This window comes from Sorex araneus, chromosome X (genome assembly GCF_027595985.1).
Source record: "Sorex araneus isolate mSorAra2 chromosome X, mSorAra2.pri, whole genome shotgun sequence".
Taxonomy (NCBI): Eukaryota; Metazoa; Chordata; class Mammalia; order Eulipotyphla; family Soricidae; genus Sorex; species Sorex araneus.
The window spans coordinates 274540038-274560906 of NC_073313.1; the positions used below are offsets into that span (position 1 = coordinate 274540038).

Genomic DNA, 20869 nt, shown 5'->3' on the forward strand with positions numbered 1-20869 from the left:
GAAGGTCAGTTTGCTGAGATCAGAATTATAAGGTAATCTTCTCAAACATCTTGAGAGCCATAGATCGTCAACACATTCAGCCCCTACATAAAATCCTGCCTTACAAGTGTATACTTGACGGAAAAATTGCATCTAATCAAACCTCAGTGACAAGTAGACAGAGAAGGAAATAGTTGGAGTCTAATTAAAGCCAGCCCACTGCATGAGTCCTCAGAGTTCTAATATCCTCATGAAGGCATGACCCATAGCTGTCCAAAAGAGTAATAATAAGGGCTGACTTACCCAAAAATACTGCACATCACAGTTTATCAAATAGTACAATTTCTTCTTTACTCAGTGTTGGTATATTCATCTCCCTACTGTGCATAAAGCATGATACTTAGGATCAGGCATTTTATGTTTTGGGTTCAACCAAATGGAATTGCTAAGATATTAAAAACTTGTGAAATTCTTTCTATCACACCTGTTTTCTCTGTCATAACAACAACAAAATTCTTGGTTCCATGACATGCTACACCTTAATGTAAGCACCTTAATATTGTAAAAAGAGTAGAGGTGGGAAAAAATCTTAAATAAATTTCAATAATTTCTTCCCAGCATGGTTTCAAAGATTCAGGTTTAATCCAGGCTGGCATCAGTAAAAGAACTCTGATTTTCATGGGATAAGATATAGAAGCAGGTACCTCTGGTATTCATGATTGAAGGAATTTGTTGTGTCTTTTTAAACTTATTAAATGTGAGTTGGTGTTGAAGAGACCACTTATAAGTAAATATGAGGCTCTGCTATAGGAATTACCAAAGGTGAAGAAATAAGAGGATTATTTTCTTGAAAATAAAAATACTTCATGGAATATAAACATCCTTAAAGAGAGTAAAGGTCATAGTATGGTCAGTAATAAAACCTGAATGCCCAAATAGGATGTTAAAATTAAATTAAAATGTCTATAAGAATATTTTTTAAGTTTTATCTAAACACAAGAGACAAAAAATTTCAAGTGCCAAAGAAATTATGCAGAGGTTAAGGCTCCTGCCTTGTACACAATCAGTCCCAGTTTGATCCTTAGAACCACATATAGTCCCCTCAGCACCAGGAGTGATTTTTGAGCTCAGAGGCAGGGATAAGTTCTGAGTTTATGACTCACCCCCAAAAGAACAAGAACAAATCAGCAAATAAAAGATCAGTAAATAAATAATGAGAATAAGGCTAAATTCTACCTAAACTGTACTGAGATTTTAGTATTTCACTAAGCTAGGCATGCCTCACCTTACATCTAAGAGTTTCTGAACTTAGAGTTTGAATGTTTTCAGTTCTGTAACCAACATGAAATACAGAAGGGTCTAATATCCTAGTTCCCTATTCCAATCTCAATCCCATCTGGTACATTCACTAGTAATCTCACCAGCCAAGTCTGTCAAAAAGATCTCAGTATGATTAACACAATGATATGCAGAATAACATGTGTATATCAAAGAGTTTCTTATTCCGACTCGAAGAGTGAAAAGAATGCAATATCAATAAAGCATATCAAGAATACTTTTCTTAATTTTAATTTGATTTGAATATTTTAGTTCATTGACTGAGTACTATAACCCATGAATAGGACTTAGTGAACATAAAGGCAAGCTATGTCTGTATCTCTATACATGAGTGATAGAAGAATGGCACAAACACAAGCAAAGACAAGAAAAATTCTGTATGCTTTAGAAATTACCAGCAATTATATAGTGCTGGAATAAATATCTAAGGTATAAAGGGAAAGAAATAAGGTAAAGAGGTAGACAGAAGTCAGAACACAGAGGGCCTTCCATGGCATGTTAGAGATCATATATAGTCAGTGATCATATATAGATTGCAACCTAGAGTCGTTGAAACAAATAATATAAAATAATCTCTCTATTATATTTTTATAATAAAGATGCCACCATTTACTATGTGACTTTTTAAAAGTGAATAACCTTCTCTAAGACCAATTTTTGTGGTCTTTCATGTGGTCTTTCATTGTCATTTAGTGACAATGACTTATTAAAAGATAATTATTAAAAGGTTTAGAGACAATAACTTATTCAAGACAAATTATTAAAAGTTAATATCTTACAAAGTTCTTTCTAAGTGCTAAAAATATTTTATTTAACATTGGATTTTTTTATTGAATCACCATGTTGAAAGTTACAAAGCTTTCAGGCTTAAGTCTCAGTTACATAATGCTCGAACACCCATCCTTCCACCAGAGCATGTATTCCACCACCAAGAACAACAGTAAACCTCCCACCAGCAACTCCGCCCGCCGGCCCCCCACCCCGCCTGTGTAGTTGGTAAATTTCACTTTACTTTTTCTTTACTTTGACTACATACAAACAAACAAACAAAAAATTCACTATTATTGTTTGGAGTTTTCCCCCCAGAGTCAGACCTGCTGGAAAAGAAGCATTTGATAATGTGTTTTCCATTGCTGCGAATGAGGAGATATGAGGTCGTGTGGCCACAGTAGCGGCTGTGAGGTTCTAGATTTCTGTATTTTAGTATTTTAGTGACTAAGTCCAGAGGGCGTTCTGCCAGAGGTTGCATCATTGCTAGCTCGTACCTCTCTGCTACTTTATATTCCACATATTAGTGCAATCTTTCTGTGTCTGTCTCTTTCTTTCTGACTCATTTCACTCAACATGATACTTTCCATGTTGATCCACATATATGAAAATTTCATGAATTCATGCTTTCTAACAGCTGCATAGTATTCCATTGTGTAGATGTATCAAAGTTTTTTAGCCAGTCATCTGTTCTCAAGCATTTGGTTTTTTTCCAGATTCTGGCTATTGTAAACTGTGCTGCGATAAACATACAGGTGCAAATGTCATTTTGACTATATTTTTTTGCTTCTCCAGGGTATATTCCCAGGAGTGGTATTGCTGGGTCAAATGGAAGCTCAATTTCAAATTTTTTGAGAATGGACCATATTGTTTTCCAAAAGGGCTGAACCAGTGGACATTCCCACCAGCATTTTAGGAGGGTTCCTTTCTCCCCACATCCATGCCAACAGTGGTTGTTTTTGTTCTTTTGGATGTGAGCCAGTCTCTGTGGTATGAGGTGGTATCTCATGGTTGTTTTGAACTGCATCTCCCTGATGATTAGTGATGAAGAGCATTTTTTCATGTGCCTTTTAGCCATTCGGATTTCTTCCTTGAGAAAGTTCCTGTTCATTTGTTCACCCCATTTTTTGATGGGGTTGGGTGTTTTCTTTATCTAGAGGTCAACCAGTGCTTTATATACCCTTGTTATCAATCCTTTATCAGATGGGTATTGGGTGAATATCTTTTCCCATTCTGTAGATTGCTTTTGAATTCTGGTCACTGTGTCTTTTGCAGTGCAGAAGATTTTTAGTTTAATGTAGTCCCATTTGTTTATCTGTTTCTACTTGATTACTTAGTTCTGTGTCATCTTTGAAGATACCTTTAGTTTCAATATCGTGAAGGGTTTTGCCAACCTTGTCTTTGATGTACCTTATGGATTGTGGTCTGATGTTGAGGTCTTTAATCCATTTTGATCTGACTTTTGTGCATGGTGTTAGGTCTAGGTCTAAGCCCATTTTTTTGCATGTGGCTGCCCAGTTATTCCAGCACCATTTGTTGAAGAGGCTTTCCTTGTTCCATTTCACATTTCTTGCCCCCTTATCAAGGATCAGATGATCATATATTTTGGGTTGCATGTAGGGATATTCCACCCTTTTCCATTGATCAGCAGTTCTTCCTTTGTTCTAGTACCATGCTGTTTTAATTGTTACTGCTTTGTAGTAAAGTTTGAAGTAGGGGAGGGTGATGCTTCCCATCGTCTTTTTCCAAAGAATTGCTTTGGCTATTCATTGACGTTTATTGTTCCATATGAATTTCAGGAGTGTTTGATCAATTTCTTTGAAGAATGTCATGGCTATCCTTATAGGGATTGCATTGAATCTGTATAGTGCTTTGGGGATTATTGCCATTTTGACAATGTTAAGTCTTCCTATCCATGAGCAAGGAATATGTTTCCATTTCCTCATGTCCTCTTTTATTTCATTGAGTAGTGTTTTGTAGTTTTCCTTGTAGAGATCCTTTACTTCCTTTGTTAGGCTGATTCCTAGATACTTGATCTTCTGGGGTACAGTTGTGAATGGGATTTTTTTAATGTCACTTTCTTCTGACTAACTATTTGCATATAGGAAGGCCATGGATTTTGGGGTATTGATTTTATAGCCTGAAACTTTTCTGTACAAATCTATTGTTTCTAGGAGTTTCTTGGTAGAGATTTTAGGATTCTCTAGGTATAGAATCATGTCATCTGCAAATAGTGAGAGCTTGATTTCTTCCTTTCTTATCTGTATACCCTTACTGTCTTTTTCTTGCCTAATTGCTATTACAAGTACTTCCAGTACTATGTTGAACAGAAGTGGTGAGAGTGGGCATCCTTGTCTTGTCCCTGATCTTAGAAGGAAGGCCTTTAGTGTTTCTCCATTAAGGATAATGCTTGCCATGGGTTTGTGATAGATGGCTTTTGACTATCTTGAAGAAAGTTCCTTCTAAGCCTATTTTGGTGAGAGTTTTCGTCATAAATGGGTGTTGGATCTTGTCAAATGCTTTCTCTGCATCTATTGAAATGATTATATGGTTTTTATTTTTACTTTTGTTGATGTGATAGATTACGTTGATTGATTTCTGAATGTTAAACCATCCTTGCATCCCTGGGATGAATTCTACTAGATTGTGATGTATGATTTTTTTAATGAGTTGTTGGTTTCTATTTGCTAGTATTTTGTTGAGAATCTTCGCATCCGTGTTCATCAGGGATATTGCCTGTAGTTTTCTTTTTTTGTGGTATCTTTGTTTGCCTTTGGTATTAGGGAGATACGAGCTTCATAGAAACTGTTTGGTAGAGTCCCTGTTTCTTCAATTTCCTTGAATAACTTGAAAAGAACTGGCCCTCTCCGCAGCTGCACAAGCGTGAATCCAGACCCAGGAAAACCTCTTTCGGCATGGGCAACTCCTCGCAGAATGTCTCCAGCCTGAGAACTAAGCCTCGGCCCCGTGCCCGCCCAGGAGGGGAAAGGTATTTCTCTCTCTCGCCTCTTTCTCTCCGGGGATGAAGGGCGCGGTGGCCGCCATATTAAGACGACCACAGATTGGGTTTTCAAGCCTGCAATTATCTAATATCTGGAAGAAATCTCCCTGGACTTCCTGTCAAAGTACAGAAATTCAAAACCGCGACCTTATTTGTCTTCACAGTAGGTCTGAATCTAGTGGGGTACTCCTAACAACAATAGTGAGGTTTGTGTTGAAATATTGAATGTAACCAAAGTAAACAGAATGTAAAATGAAACTTATCAGTTACAAGGTAGGGGGTGGGGGCGCGGGATGGGAGGTGTACTGTGTGGGTTTTTTTTTTTTTGGTGGTGGTATATGGGCACTGGTGAAGGGATGGTTGTTTCAGCATTGTATAACTGAGACCTAAGCCCGAAAGCATTGTAATCTTCCACACGGTGATTTAATAAAATTTAAAAAAAAAAGAATAGGAGCTGGAAAGCTATTGCAACCAAACAGGCCGTCCTATTACTGTTTGAAGTCCCTATCCAGTTAACATTAACAAGCACCCCCAGCCATATACAGACAGAACTCCCAAAACACTGCAAGGGAGCAATGGGGAGTGTTTGGGGCCAGACTTGGCTGTGCCCAGGCTTTACCCTGGCTCTGCATTCAGGGATCATGCCTAGTGGTGTTGAGGTGGAGGGCCGTATGGAATGCCAGGGCTGTGTGCAAAGCAAGCACCTTCCCCACTGTCCTGGGTCTCCAGCCCCGAAAATACAAAGCGCCCCACAAATGTGCATGTCAGCCTTGCGCAGGAGTCATGCTAATCTCTTTCTTATTCCAATTTTAGTATATGTCCTGGAGAAGTGACCACCCATAATACTCTTTAATACTCATAGTACTCTAACTCCTGGGAGCCAGAGCCGTGATACAGTGGGTAGGGAGTTTGCCTTGCACAGGGCCAACCCAGGTTCAATCCCTGGCATCCTGTTGCCTGCTAAGAGGGATTCCTGAGCACAGAGCCAGGAGGAAGCTCTGAGCACTGCCAGGTGTGCATTCCCCCCCCAAAAAAAAATACAGCTTTTTTTTTTTCGAGTTAAAAAAGAAAACTACAAAGAATAGGAGACTGTTAAAAAACAATTTTGCTGTATTAAAAAAAAACTTAAGGACCCTGCTGTGGAGCGAGCATGATGGAAGAGCCCAAGGAAGCGCCCTTGGACTCCAAGCAGCCCACTGAACTAATTCCGGCATGGGACCAGAGACCCCACGGCGCGCTGAAACAGTGGGAACCGGGCATCCCCCAATTCTTTTAACCTCTCTCTCTCAACTCCTTCCTCCTGAGCACAGCACAGGGTCCGCGGTTTTCCTGAGTGCAAAATGGAGACGTCGAGCCTCTCTCTAGGTTTCTCCATCGTATGAGCACCATAAAAGGGTAAAAGTTTGTAGTGATGTTATTTCTGGTTGTACTTTTCCTGGACTTTATACAGAAACCCAAAACTGCGCCACCTAATGTCATCTTAGCATCAGCAATATGTAATGGTTCCTTTTTAATGGGTCGGACTTTTGTGGGAGATCCTAACAAGAATAGTAAGTCTGTTGCTGAAATATTGAAGGCAATCAAAGTGGTAGCCATCTCTCTAGACTGAACTAAGCTATATCCCCACGCCGGCTGAGAAGAAATATCCTTCTTTCTCGGGAAGAAACGCGGCGTGTCGTCAACTACAGTGTGATATCCATTAAGCAAACAGACCTGGTGGCGTGGGAATGGGATATAAGGGGAAAAATTATGTACATGGAACAGTGGGACGCTGGTGGAATCTCGAGCCGGAGCCGATACCAGCGCAAGACCTTCGGTTCCAGAAACTGCTTGCAGACACTCTAGTAGTCTATCAACTAAGCCAGAGCCCCACGCCTGCTGATAACGGGAAATAACCATCCTTTTCGGTTTTTTTTCCCTTGTCAGGCAGCGTGGCGATTACTAAACAGGCGTGAACTCGGTGGCGCGGGGCAAGGGGGAAAAAGAAAAGTTATGTAACAAACAGCGGGACTTAATATCTCTATATTCTTAGCAGTGGAGAACTATCAAATGCCTCCTTGGCAATAGGACTGCTCTTCTTTTTTGGGGGAAACCCCAACAACGGTAGTGAGTTGTGTGTTGAAACATGGAATGTAATCGAGATAAGGCGTAAACGAAGTGAAACTTATCACGTACAAGCGAGGGGACTGGGGAGGTGGGAGGGGGCGGCAGGTATACTGGGGGGGTTGGTGATGGAAGATGGGCACTGGTGAAGGGAAGGGTGTTTGAGAATTGTATATCCGACATAATCCTGAGAACTATGTAACCCTCCACATGGTGATTCAATAAAATTTAAAAAAAAAGAAAAGAAAAGAACTGGCAACAGGTCCTCTTTAAATATTTGGAAGAATTCGCTAGTGAATCCATCCGGGCCTGGGATTTTGTTTTTGGGAAGACATCTGATAACAGTTTCAATTTCCTTGATATTAATGGGTCTATTCAGGTATTCCAAGTAATCTTGATTCAGTTTTGGGCGATTGTAGAAATCAAGGAATTTGTCCATTTCTCTTAGGTTCTCTTGTTTCATGGCATAGAGATTTTCAAAGTAGTCTCTGATGATCTTTTGAATTTCATTGGTTTCTGTTGTGATATCCCCCTTTTCATTTCTGATTCGGTTTATTAAGGTTCTCTCTCTTTCTTTCTTTGTGAGCTTTGCTAGCTGTTTGTCAATCTTGTTTATTTTCTCAAAGAACCAGATTTTTGTTTTATTGATCTTTCGGACTGTTTTTTGAGTTTCCCTATCGTTAATTTCTGCTCTAAGTTTTATTATTTCTTTCCTTCGGTCTGGCTTGGGTTCCTTTTGCTGGTCCTTTTCTAAGATCTTGAGCTGTGAAGTCAAGCTTTCTATGTGGCCCTTTCCTCCCTCCTGAGGAATGCTTGCAGGGCTATAAATTTTCCCCTTAACACAGCTTTAGCCGAGTCCCATTAGTTCTGGTAACTTGTGTCTTCATTCTCATTTATTTCGAGGTATCTTTTGATCTCTTCCTTGATTTCCTTTTTGATCCACTCATTGTTCAACAGTGAGTTGTTTAATTTCCAGGTGTTCGATTTGGTGCTCCGTGTCTGTGTGTGCTTAGTTTCTATTTTCAGTGCATCATGGTCCAAGAAGATGGTTGATACAATTTCTATCTTTTTGATTCTGTTGAGGTATGTTTTGTGACCCAGAACATGGTCTATTTTGGAGAATGTTCCGTGTGAACTGGAGAAAAATGTATATTCTTTCTTTGGGGGGTGTAAAGCCCTGTATAGGTCCATAAGCCCTCTCTCTTCTATTTCTTCCTTCAGGGCTATTGTTTTCTTGCTGAGTTTTGTTCTTGTTGATCTATTCAGAGGTGATAAAGTGGTGTTGAAGTTTCCGACTACTATTGTTGTGCTAGTGTTGTCCTCCTTAAAGTTTGTTAGGAGTTGCTTTAAATAATTAGCTGGTTGCTCATTAGGTGCATATACATTTAAGAAAGTGATTTCTTCCTGTTGTACGTGCCCCTTGATGAAAAGAAAATGACCGTCACTGTCCCTTCTAATCTTTTTTAGCCTGAAATCTATGTTGTTAGATACTACTATGGCCACCCCAGCTTTTATGAGGGAGTTGTTTGCTTGTAGGATTGTTTTCCATCCTTTGACTTTGAGCCTGTGTTTGCTCTGACTGTTGAGGTGTGTTTCTTGTAGGCAGCAGAAAATTGGGTTTAGTTTCTGAATCCATTTTGCTACTCTGTGTCTCTTGACTGGTACATTTAGTCCATTGACATTGAGAGAGATTATTGTCATGGCATTATGTGCCATCTTTCTGTAGGGTTTGTTGTTCTTGCTGGGGTTTTTCTTTGTCTTACAGCAGCCCCTTTAGACCTTCTTTTTGGCTTGGTTTTGAGTCTATGAAGTTCTTGAGTTGTTGTTTATCTGAGAAATAGTGTATGGTTCCTTCGATTTTAAGTGAGAGTTTAGCCGGATAGAGTAATCTTGGTGAGACGTTCATTTCGTTGAGCTTTTTCACTATATCCCACCATTATCTTCGGGCTTGGAGGGTTTCCTCTGATAGGTCTGCTGTAAATCTAAGGAGTGATCCTTTGTATGTGATTTCCTTCTTTGACCTTGCTGCTTGCAGTATTGTGTCTCAATCTGCAGCATCCATCATTGTGACTATGATATGCCTTGGAGTCTTTTTATTTGGGTCCCTTTTAGCTGGCACCCTTCGGGCTCCTTGGATCTGGATGCCCGCATTCTCCAGCTCTGAGAATTTCTTAGCAATGATGTCTTTAACTGTGTTTTTTTCATTGGGATTAGTTCCCTGTGCTTCTGGTACTCCCATGATTCTTATGTTGTTCCTTTTGAGTTCGTCCCCTAGACGATTTGCCCTAGAGTCATCTTGAGGTATTTTGCCATTATTTGTTGTTGTTTGTAAGCTTTGTGCAGGTCATCTTCAAGCTCACTGATCTGTCTTCTGTTGCAGTCATTCTACTGTTAAGGGCTACTACTGAGCTTTTTATCTCATCTACTGATTCCTTTAATTGTGTGACTTCTGTTAGTAGGTTTGAAATTTCTACTCTCATTTCTTCCTGTATTTTGTTGGTGGTCCATTCCAAGGCTGTGTTCATATCCTCCCTTAGTTTATTGATTGTTCGTTCCATGGTTGTGCTCATATCCTCCCTTAGTTTATTGGCTGTCCGTTCCATGGTTGCTTTGAGTTCCTCGACCATCTTGACAATTTCTTCTCTGAATTCTTTATCTGAGAGGAGGTTGGATTTGTGGGTGACCTGTATTGAGGTTTCTGGAATCTCTTCATTTTCTGTGTGTGGCGGGTTTTTTCGATGTTTCTTCATGTTGTTATGGAACAATAGAGGTGAAAGCTCCTGATTGTATATCACTATTCCTCCTGCTCCAGGAGGGGATTGTAGGCGAGCTACATCGGTAATGGTAATCTTTTCCCCCATTCTAGAATAGTTCCTTATATTACTGCAATTTTCCTAGTTTATGTAGGGCTCTAATCAAGATTTGAGGCTATGGTCTGTTTAGGAGGGCTTTGAGTACTGAGTTGTATTCCTGTCACTTTTTCTGAAATTAGGATAAGTCACTGGCTTATAGGCATATAGTGTTAGAGATATTCCGGTTTTTCTTTAAGTAAATAGGTCATACAAATTTGTGACTAAGTGTGCAGTATAGGAGAAGGAGCAAAGTAACTGTGGTGGGGTTAGAGGCCGCCACTCCGAAAATAACCCACGCCCCCTTTTGAGGCCACGCCCCTTGAAGTAGAGGACATTCCCCCACCAGCCGGAAGTCCCCAGGCTGGGGCGGAGCTGGCATGAGAGTTCTTTCAGAGGGGCCGAAAGAAGACAGCGCAATCAATCTCCAGTCCCAAGTTACCTGGCTGGCAGTAGGGAGAGGCTCCTAAAACAGAGCACAGGAGAGCTGACGGCCTGAGGCGCGGGACCCCCGTCCGCCCTGGTGGTGTAACATTAGATTTTAAAAATTGCAAATGCTTGTAAGTTTTGAGGGTAAAATATTACCACATCACAATCATCACCAAAGTGCCAGTACCCGTATACCACAGGATCCTTTCAGATTCTTCTCATTGGTAACCTCATTTTTTATGGTCAGAGTCTAAATTTCTTGCTTTCCTTTTTTATACACTACATATGACTGAGATTGCAAGGTATATTTTTTCTTCTTATCTCAATAGCATGAAACACTTCACTTCCATTCAAATTATAGCAAAAGTCAAGATATTGCTTTTTGTTTAATATTTTTTAATTTAATTAAAGAACTTACTTACAAAGTTATTGATAGTTACAAAACAATTGATATTTGAGTTTTAGGATTATAATATTTCAACACCAATTACACCTCCAATGTCAACTTCCCTCCACCAGTATAAGATTTTACCTTTTCTAAAGGTTGAGCAGTATTATGCTATGTATATACACCACAAAGGAGCACCCCTCAGATTTACAGCAGACCTGTCAGAGGAAACGCTCCGAGCCCAAAGACAATGGAGGGACATAGTGAAAAAACTCAACAAAATGAATGCCTCATCAAGAATACTTTATCTGGCTAAACTCTCACTCAAACTCGAAGAAACCATACACTATTTCTCGGATAAACAACAGCTCAGGAACTTCATAGACTCAAAACCAAACTTGAAAGATGATCTAAAGGGGCTACTGTAAGACAAGTAGGAGTCCCATTAGAACAACAAATCCCACAAAAAGATGACACAAAACCCCATCACAATAATCTCTCTCAATGTCAATGGCTTAAATGCACCTATCAAGAGACACAGAGTGGCAAAATGGATCCGGAAATTAAACCCAACATTCTGCTGCCTGCAAGAAACTCACCTGAACAAACAGAGTAAACATAGACTCAAAGTCAAAGGATGGAAAACAATCCTGCAAGCAAACACCTTTCTTAAAAAAGCTGGAGTGGCCATCCTAATATCCGACAACATAGATTTCAGGTTGAAAAAGATTAAAAGGGGCAGCGAAGGTCATTTTCTGTTTATCAAGGGATATGTACAACCGGAAGAAATCACACTCTTAAACATATATGCACCTAATGAGCGACCAGCTAAATATTTAAAACAACTCCTAACAGACTTCAAAGAGGACATCACTAACAGCACAATAGTAGTCGGAGACTTCAATACGGCCTTATCGCCTCTAGATAGATCTACAAGAACAAAACTCAACAAGGAAACACTGACTCTGAAAGAAGAAATTGAAGAGAGAGGCCTAATAGACCTATACAGGACTTTACACACCCAAAAGAAAGAATACACATTCTTTTCCAGTGCACACAGAACATTTTCTAAAATAGACCATGTACTGGGCCCCAGAACATACCTCAATAAAATAGGAAAAATAGAAATTGTATCAACCATCTTTTTCAGACCACAATGCGCTGAAGATAGAACCTAACCACTACTGACACAGAGAATCAAATCAAACACCAGGAAATTAAGCAATTCAATGTTGAACAATGAGTGGGTCAGGAAGGAAATCAAGCAAGAAATCAAAAGATACTTAGAAACAAATGAGAATGAAGACATGAGCTGCCAAAACAAATGGAACACAGCTAAAGCCGTGTTAAGGGGAAAATTTATAGCTCTCCAAACCTTCCTCGGGAAGGAAAAGGGCCCACAGAGATAGCTTGACATCACTACTAAAAACCTTAGAAAAGGACCAGAAAAAGGAACCCAAACCAGACTGAAGGAAAGAAATAATAAAAATTAGAGCAGTAATTAATGACATTGAAACCAAAAACCCAATCCGAAAGATCAATGAAACAAAGAGCTGGTTCTTTGAGAAAATAAATAAGATTGATAAACCGCTACCAAGACTCACAAAGAAAGAAAGAGAGAGAACCCTAATAAATCGAATCAGAAATGAACAGGGGGACATCATAACAGAAACCAGTGAGATTCAAAAGATCATTAGAGACTACTTTGAAGGTCTTTACACCACAAAACAGGAGAACCTAAAAGAAATGGATGAATTCCTACACTCTCCCAAGACTGAACAAAGAAGACTTGGAATACCTGAATAGACCCATCAATGTTAAGGAAATTGAAACTGTAATATCAATAACAAAAGCCCAGGCCCAGATGGTTTCACTGGTGAATTCCTCCAAACATTTAAAGAAGATCCGTTGCCAGTTCTCCTGACGCTTTTCCAGGAAATTGTAATAATAGGAACTCTCCCAAACAGTTTCTATGAAGCAAACATCTCCCTAATACCAAAAGCAAATAAAGACACCACTAAGAAAGAAAATTACAGACGAATATCACTGATGAACACCGATGTGAAGATCCTCAACAAAATATTAGCAAATAGGATCCAGCAACTCATCAAAAAGATCATACATCATGATCAAGTGGGATTCATCCCGGGGATGCAAGGATGTTTAACATTCGGAAATCAATCAGCATAATCCATTATATCAACAAAAGTAAAGATAAAAACCATATGATCATATCGATAGATGCAGAGAAAGAATTTGACAAGATCCAAAATCCTTTCATGATGAAAACCCTCACCAAAATAGGATTTCGAGGAACTTTTCTCAGGATAGTCGAAGCCATCTACCACAAGCATATGGCAAGCATTATCCTCAATGGGGAAAAACTAAGAGCCTTTCCTCTAAGATCAGGCACAAGATAAGGATGCCCACTCTCACCACTTCTCTTCAATATAGTATTGGAAGTACTTGCGATAGCTATTAGACAAGAAAAAGAGATTAAGGGCATCCAGATAGGAAAGGAAGAAATCAAACTCTCACTATTTGCAGACGATATGATACTATATCTAGAGAACCCTAAAGCCTCTACCAAGAAACTCTTAGAAACAATAGACTTACACAGTAAAGTTGCAGACTACAAAATCAATACCCAAAAAACCATGGCCTTCCCATACACAAACAATGAGGCAGAGGAAAGGGACATGAAAAAAGCAATCCCATTCACAATCGTGCCCCAGAAAATCAGGTACCTCGGAATCAGCTTAACCAAGGAAGTAAAAGACCTCTACAAAGAAAACTATAAAACGCTACTCCATGAAATAAAAGAGGACATGAGAAAATGGAAACATATACCCTGTTCATGGATAAGGAGAATCAATATTATCAAAATGGCAATACTCCCCAAAGCATTATACAGATTCAACGTGATCCCTATAAGGATACCCATGACATTCTTCAAAGAAACGGATCAAGCAATCCTAAAATTCATATGGAACAACAAATGCCACGGATAGCTAAAACAATTCTTGGGAAAAAGATGATAGGAGGCATCACCCTCGCCAACCTCAAACTTTATTACAAAGCAATAACTATTAAAACAGCATGGTACTGGAACAAAGCCAGAGCAGTAGACTAATGGAACAGGGTGGAATATCCTTACACACACCGCCAAATGTATGATCATCTAATCTTTGATAAGGGAGCAAGAGATGTGTAGTGGAGCAAGGAAAGCCTCTTTAACAAATGGTGCTGGCACAACTGGACAACCACATGCAAAAGAATGGGCTTAGACCTCGACCTGACACCATGCACAAAAGTCAGATCAAAATGGATTAAAGATCTCAACATCAGACCACAAACCATAAGGTACATTGAAGTCAAGGTCGGGAAAACCCTCCACGATATTGAAGATAAAGGTATCTTCAAAGATGACACGGAACTAAGCAATCTAGTAGAAACAGAGATCAACAAATGGGACTACATTAAACTAAAAAGCTTCTGCTCCACAAAAGATACAGTGACCAGAATACAAAGACAATCTACAGAATGGGAAAGGATATTCACACAATACCCATCAGATAAGGGGTTGATATCAATGGTATATAAAGCACTGACTGAACTCTATAAGAAGAAAACATCCAACCCCATCAGAAAATGGGGCGAAGAAATGAACAGAAACTTTCCCAAGGAAAAGATACGAATGCCAAAAGGCACATGAAAAAGTCCTCTACATCATTAATCATCCGGGAGATGCAGATCAAAACAACCATGAGATACCACCTCACACCATAGAGACTAGCACACATCCAAAAGAACAAAAGCAACCGCTGTTGGAGAGGATGTGGGGAGAAAGGGACCCTTCTACACTGCTGGTGGGAATGCTGACTGGTTCAGCCATTTTTGAAAACAATATGTACGATTCTCAAAAAACTAGAGGTTGAGCTCCCATTTGACCCAGCAATACCACTGCTGGGAATATATCCCAGAGAATCAAAAAAGTATAGTCAAAATGACATCTGCAGTCATATGTTCATCGCAGCGCTATTTACAATAGCCAGAATCTGGAAAAAAACACAGTGTCCAAAAACAGATGACTGGTTGAAGAAACTTTGGTACATCTATACAATGGAATAGTATGCAGCTGTTAGAAAAAAGGAGATCATGAATTTTGCATATAAGTAGATCGGCATGGAAAGTATCATGCTGAGTGAAATGAAACAGAAAGAGAGAGACAGACATAGAAAGATTGCACTCATCTGTGGAATATAGAATAACAGATTAGGAGACTAACATCCAAGAATAGTAGGAATAAGTACCAGGAGGTTGACTTCATGGGATGGAGGCTGGCCTCACATTCTGGGGAGAGGGCAACTCACAGAAGGGATCACCAAGTATAATGCAGTCGGAGGCCATGCGGGGGAACGGTGATGCGGGCTGAATGCGGGCTAGAGACTGAACACAGTGGCCACTCTACACCTTTATTGCAAACCACAACACCTAATTAGAGAGAGAGCACAGAAGGGAATACCCTGCCACAGTGCCAGGGTGGGGTGGGGGGAGATGGGATTGGGGAGGGTAGGAGAGATTCTGGGTGTACTGTTGGTGGAGAATGGGCACTGGTGAAGGGATGGGTTCTCGAACTTTGTATGATGGAAACATGAGCACAAAAATGTATAAATCTGTAAATGTACCCTTTCGGTGATTCACTAATTAAAAATAAATAAATTTTTTAAAAAATAAGTAAATCCTAATTTGTTTGTGAGCTATAAGCTCCAAGCAAACAACTTTTACACCAGTGTCTGGTGCATAGTAGACCTGATAGCAGACTTAATTATATGAATAGCTGAACGAGTAAATACATAAATGTACCATTTTATTTTACGTGAAAACTCTACCTTTAAATATTACCTTAACATCACTGAGCAGTCATTAGATTAATGAGCGGAACTTGCTCCCTCAGGAAGGACAGGAGAAGTATACACACACAAAAGGACAGGAGAAGTAGGCACACACACATAAAACTGCTTTCAGGACTTAGTGGCTCCAGGGTGAGATTCAATAATCTTCACACACTTTCCTCTAAGGAAAATTTTTAGAATAATTTTTAGAGGTGTATTCATGGCAAGCAATATGAAAACATTATTGAGGATCTTCTTTGGGGGCAGGCTTGTGCGGTGGTGGGAAAATTCGAAATAATTGTAGTGGGAAGGTGTAATAGTGGCAAAATTGGGGTTGGAATATTGAATGTAATAAACTATTGTGAACAACTTTATAAAAATAAAATAAAATTGCAAAAAAAATCAGAAAAATAGATGGAGGTTTTCTTATTGCAGCATCAAGACAAACAAGTGGTAGGACACGTGCCTTGCTAAATCGCCTGGATATATGCTCTCCAGTACCACCAGCGGTCACCTGGGCTCCCTCCCACACAGACATGATTAAGACTATAGAGTATTATGCTCCAGACCCCAGGCCGGGCCAACAACACCAGGGTTCCAGACGGAGAAGGTACAGCCAGTTCGCCTTCTCCAGATGGAGTCCTGGCAACACTGATCTTCTACTAACATGGCTCCCGTATGTGGAACTGGTAAAATTTCTCCAAACCTTTGGGGGCACTGGAATTGGGAGGCTCCATCCCAATTGGGAGGCTCCAGCCCGCCCCTGCCACCAGAAGAAGTCCTGCCCTCAACCCGCTTCCAGTGCCATCTTGCCGCACCTAGCAGTGAAGAATTCGGGCCGGCAGGCACCGCAAGCCAAAGAATGCTCGGGACCCCAGACCGGGCCAACAACACCTGGGTGCCAGACAGACAGACTTCTCCAGATGGAGTTCCGGCGACACTGAGCTTCTACTAACTCAGCTCCGGTATGTTGTGGGACTGGGACTATTTCTCCAAACCGCTTATGAGGCCTTGAGCGAGACCTTTCCTGATATGCAAAAAGCCGCTCAGAAATGGCTCTGCTACCCCTGAGCAGCCTTTATCCCAGAGGCACAGAAACCAATCTCGGAATGCAGTGGCTGCTGGCAGATATACTCCTTGACCGTGAACTAAGCTACGGCCCCGTGCAGCCCTGGGAGGGGAAAGGTTTTTGTCCCTCGGCCTTTTTCCCATTGTGGCAGCATGGCGACCACCACCTTTCAGAGCCAATTGGACAGAGAGGTAGGAGCTTGCAGTGATGGGATGCATGGGGAATCTCGCAATAGGGGAGGCAGAATTGGCCCTGCTCCCCGCCCAAATGAGACCCGAGCAGCTGCCCGTGAACAGCTCCTCTGCTCCTAACAGCCATGATCCCAGAGGCACACAAACCAATCTTGGAACGCAGCGGCTGCTGGCAGAAATACCTCTGGACAATGTCTGACCTCTTTTGTTTATATTTATTTTGATACTTAATTTTCCACAATTACATTTCAATAAATGGAACTTGGGCAATAGAATTTACATATAAAATAAATTAAAAAAATAAACATAGGTATGCACATATATTTTTTTAGAGATTGGGTATTTTTGCTGTTCTGGGACTGAACTTGCTTCATTCTATGGTTGTTCTATTTTTTAAGAAATTTCTACATTCCCAGAGAGGCAAAAAAGTACAATCGAAACAACATCTGCACATGTATGTTCATCGCAGCACTGTTTACAATAGCCAGAATCTGGAAAAAACCCGAATGCCCCAGAACGGATGACTGGTTGAGGAAACTTTGGTACATCTATACAATGGAATACTATGCAGCTGTTAGAAAAAAGGAGGTCAAGAATTTTGTAGTTAAGTGGATGGGCATGAAAAGTTTCATGCTGAGTGAAATGAGTCAGAAAGAGAGAGACAGACATAGAAAGATTGCACTCATCTATGGTATATAGAATAACAGAGTGGGAGACTAACACCCAAGAACTGTAGAAATAAGTACCAGGAGGTTGACCCCATGGCTTCGAGGCTGGCCTCACGTTCCGGGGAAAGGTCAACTCAGAGAAGCGATCACCAACTACATTGTAGTCGAAGGCCATGTGGGGGAAGGGAGTTGCGGGCTGAATGAGGGCTAGAGACTGAGCACAGCGGCCACTCAACACCTTTATTGCAAACCACAACAGCTAATTAGAGAGAGAAAACAGAAGGGAATGCCTTGCCACAGTGGCAGGGTGGGGTGGGGGGGAGATGGGATTGGGGAGGGTGGGAGGGACACTGGGTTTACGGGTGGTGGAGAATGGGCACTGGTGAAGGGATGGGTTCCAAACTTTGTATGAGGGAAGTATAAGCACAAAAGTGTATAAATCTGTAACTGTACCCTCACGATGATTCTCTAATTAAAAATAAATAAATTTAAAAAAAAATAATAAAAAAAATAAAAAATAAAAAAAAAAAGAAATTTCTACATTGTCTTCATAGAGAATAAACAAGTTTGGATTCCACATACAGTGAGTGAGTGTTCCTTTTTCTTCACACTCACACCAATACTTCTTATACTGACCTTTCTGATTATATATGATTCTTTAATTTTTATTTCTTTAGTTTTGTGAGATGTGATTTACAACTGTGTCCATATTATTGTTTTAAACTGGTGATGCTTCTTCACTATCCCCACCACCAAGTGTCAGTAACCCAACACTACTGTCCCAAGACCCCTTTCTTTTCCCCTTTTTCACCACAGATTGATGTTCTGTTGGTAATATCTCAGTGCTTGTGTTTCCTAGGCATTGTCAAATTTCATTTGTTTCTTTATATTCTCTGTATAAGTAAAATTATTCAGTGATTGTGTTTTCCTTATGCCTCACTTTACTTAGCATGACACTCTCTAATTCCATACAGGTTGTAGGGAATTGTGCAATTAGAATTAAGTAGCATAAAACATCAAACTTTACTGGAGTCAGAATTCAAATCTAGTACAAAATTAAGACTCTAGTTAATTGTGACTGCTACCTATGGTTTCATTTTAACACATAATAAAAAATCTTCACAGAAAGTATTATTAATGTAAAATCTCTCTTCACTACCTTGTTATGTTTATTTACATAGCATAGTGATATAATTCTCCCTAGTTTCATCTGTAGGTCATTTGTACTTTCTATAATACTACTTCAATAGTTTGCAGTATATGGGAAGTGACTGAATGTAAAGTTATATTTAATTGGGAAATCAATGAATAGGAAGAGGGCATCAAGGTCACAGAGACTGTATCTTCCTGACCAAGCTCACTCCCTTGCCCTTTCTCTGGGTCTTCCATCATCATATCACACTTGCCAATTCCTCAGCAGTCTTAATTATGGACATAGCCATTTGTCTTAAAATATCACAGCTCTGTGAAATCTATGCATCAATAAATGCAGCTCAAAAGCTGTTTTCCACACTGCTGGACAGTTAATTGCTTCTGTGGTTAAAGCAAATGTGGTCATTCTTTATCTTTGAGGGGTACTTCAAGGTCTCCAAGTAGATGGAGACTTCCAAAAAATCAGAATAAAGAATAACAGAGTTATACAACTTGATGTTGTATTCCAAAACTCCACACTAGATTATTTCTACATAGTGAAAGAGTACCAAACTAAGATTACAGGATTAAACAGAACCAAAGAATCAAATTTATATTTTAAGAAGGACATCTTATTTGTGTCAACACACATTTCTTTATACATTTTACCCTTTTGAAAATATTTACTCAGCATGAGAAATGCGTTAGATATTTAAAGGAAAAATAAAGAAAATTAAGAAATACCATCCACTCTCAAGATTAGCAAAGAAGGCAAATGACTACTTGCAGTGACGGGACAGTCGGGAAATCTCGGGATGGGGGGCATTACCAGCGCCGCTCTCTGCCCAGATGTGATCCCAAGCAGCTGCACACAAGCGGCCCCTCTGTTTTTGAAATCAATGATTCCCAAGGCCAACTAACTACTTTCGGCACCCAGCATCTTTTTGCAGAAATGCCTCTAGACTGTGAACTAAGCTATGGCCCCATGCTACCCAGGAGGGGAAAGATTTTTCTCTCTCAGCCTTTGTTTTCCCGAGGTGGCACGGCAACCACCATCTTATAAGGCCCACTAGACAGAGGTACGAGCTTGCAATGATGCAATTTCTGGCAGAAATCTCTCTGGACTTAATTACTAAAGTACCAGAAATCCAAAGCCTTGCGGCCGCAACCTCACACACTCTTCATTCTCAGCAATGTAAAACAAATTATCAAACGATGCCTTTTCGGCAGGTCTCATTGTTGGGGGGAAATTCCAAATAATAATAGTGAGTTTTCTATTGAAATATTGATGTAATCAAAGTAAAGAGAAAGTAAAGTAAAAAATCATCAGCCACACAGGCAGAGGATGGGGGGGGATGGGAAGTATATTGGGGTTGTTGATGGTGGAACATGTGCACTGGTGAAGGGATGGGTGTTTGATCATTGTATGACTGAGACTTAAGTCTGAAAGCTTTGTAACTTTTCACATGGTGATTTAATAAAAATAAATAAATAAATAAATAAAATAATAACACATTAAACAATGAATAAAGATTGTCTTCATACTGACACCTCATTGTATATAATGTCATACAAAAAGTGTTTTTTATTCAAATTAAAATGTCATCAAGAAGTTAAAATTGTTCACTTGAATAGTTAATAAACAATAGCAAGTATTTGAGGAAAAAAAGGAAGGCAAATGATGAAAACACACCCATCATAAAGGTATTATGGCAAAAATCTCAAAAACATAGAATTTCGAAGAATGAACGATACGGGACTGGAGAGAAAACACAGGGATTAAGATTCTGGCCTTGCATGCAATTGACCTGGGTTTAATCCCAGGCACCCTATATGGATCCCCAATCCTTGGTAGCAGTGATCCCTGAGCACACAATCTGATGTGGAGAAAAGCAATAATACAGCAGACAGGGCACTTGCCTTGCATGCATCCGAACCATCTTTGATCCTAGGCACCCCATATGGTCCCTCAGGCCCCACCAGGTACTATCTCTGAATGCAGAATTGAGAGCAAGACCGTGAGCACTGCTTGATGAGGCCCCAGAATTTTTTAAAAAATG

At 40.0% G+C, this 20869-nt stretch overlaps 1 protein-coding gene and 1 pseudogene across 1 annotated transcript in view; one reads left to right on the plus strand and one right to left on the minus strand.

Moving 5' to 3' along the window:
• Positions 1–20869, plus strand: part of LOC129399889 (igE-binding protein-like) — a 111033-nt gene that overhangs the window by 81224 nt on the left and 8940 nt on the right.
• Positions 5820–5920, minus strand: LOC129400507 (U6 spliceosomal RNA; annotated as a pseudogene).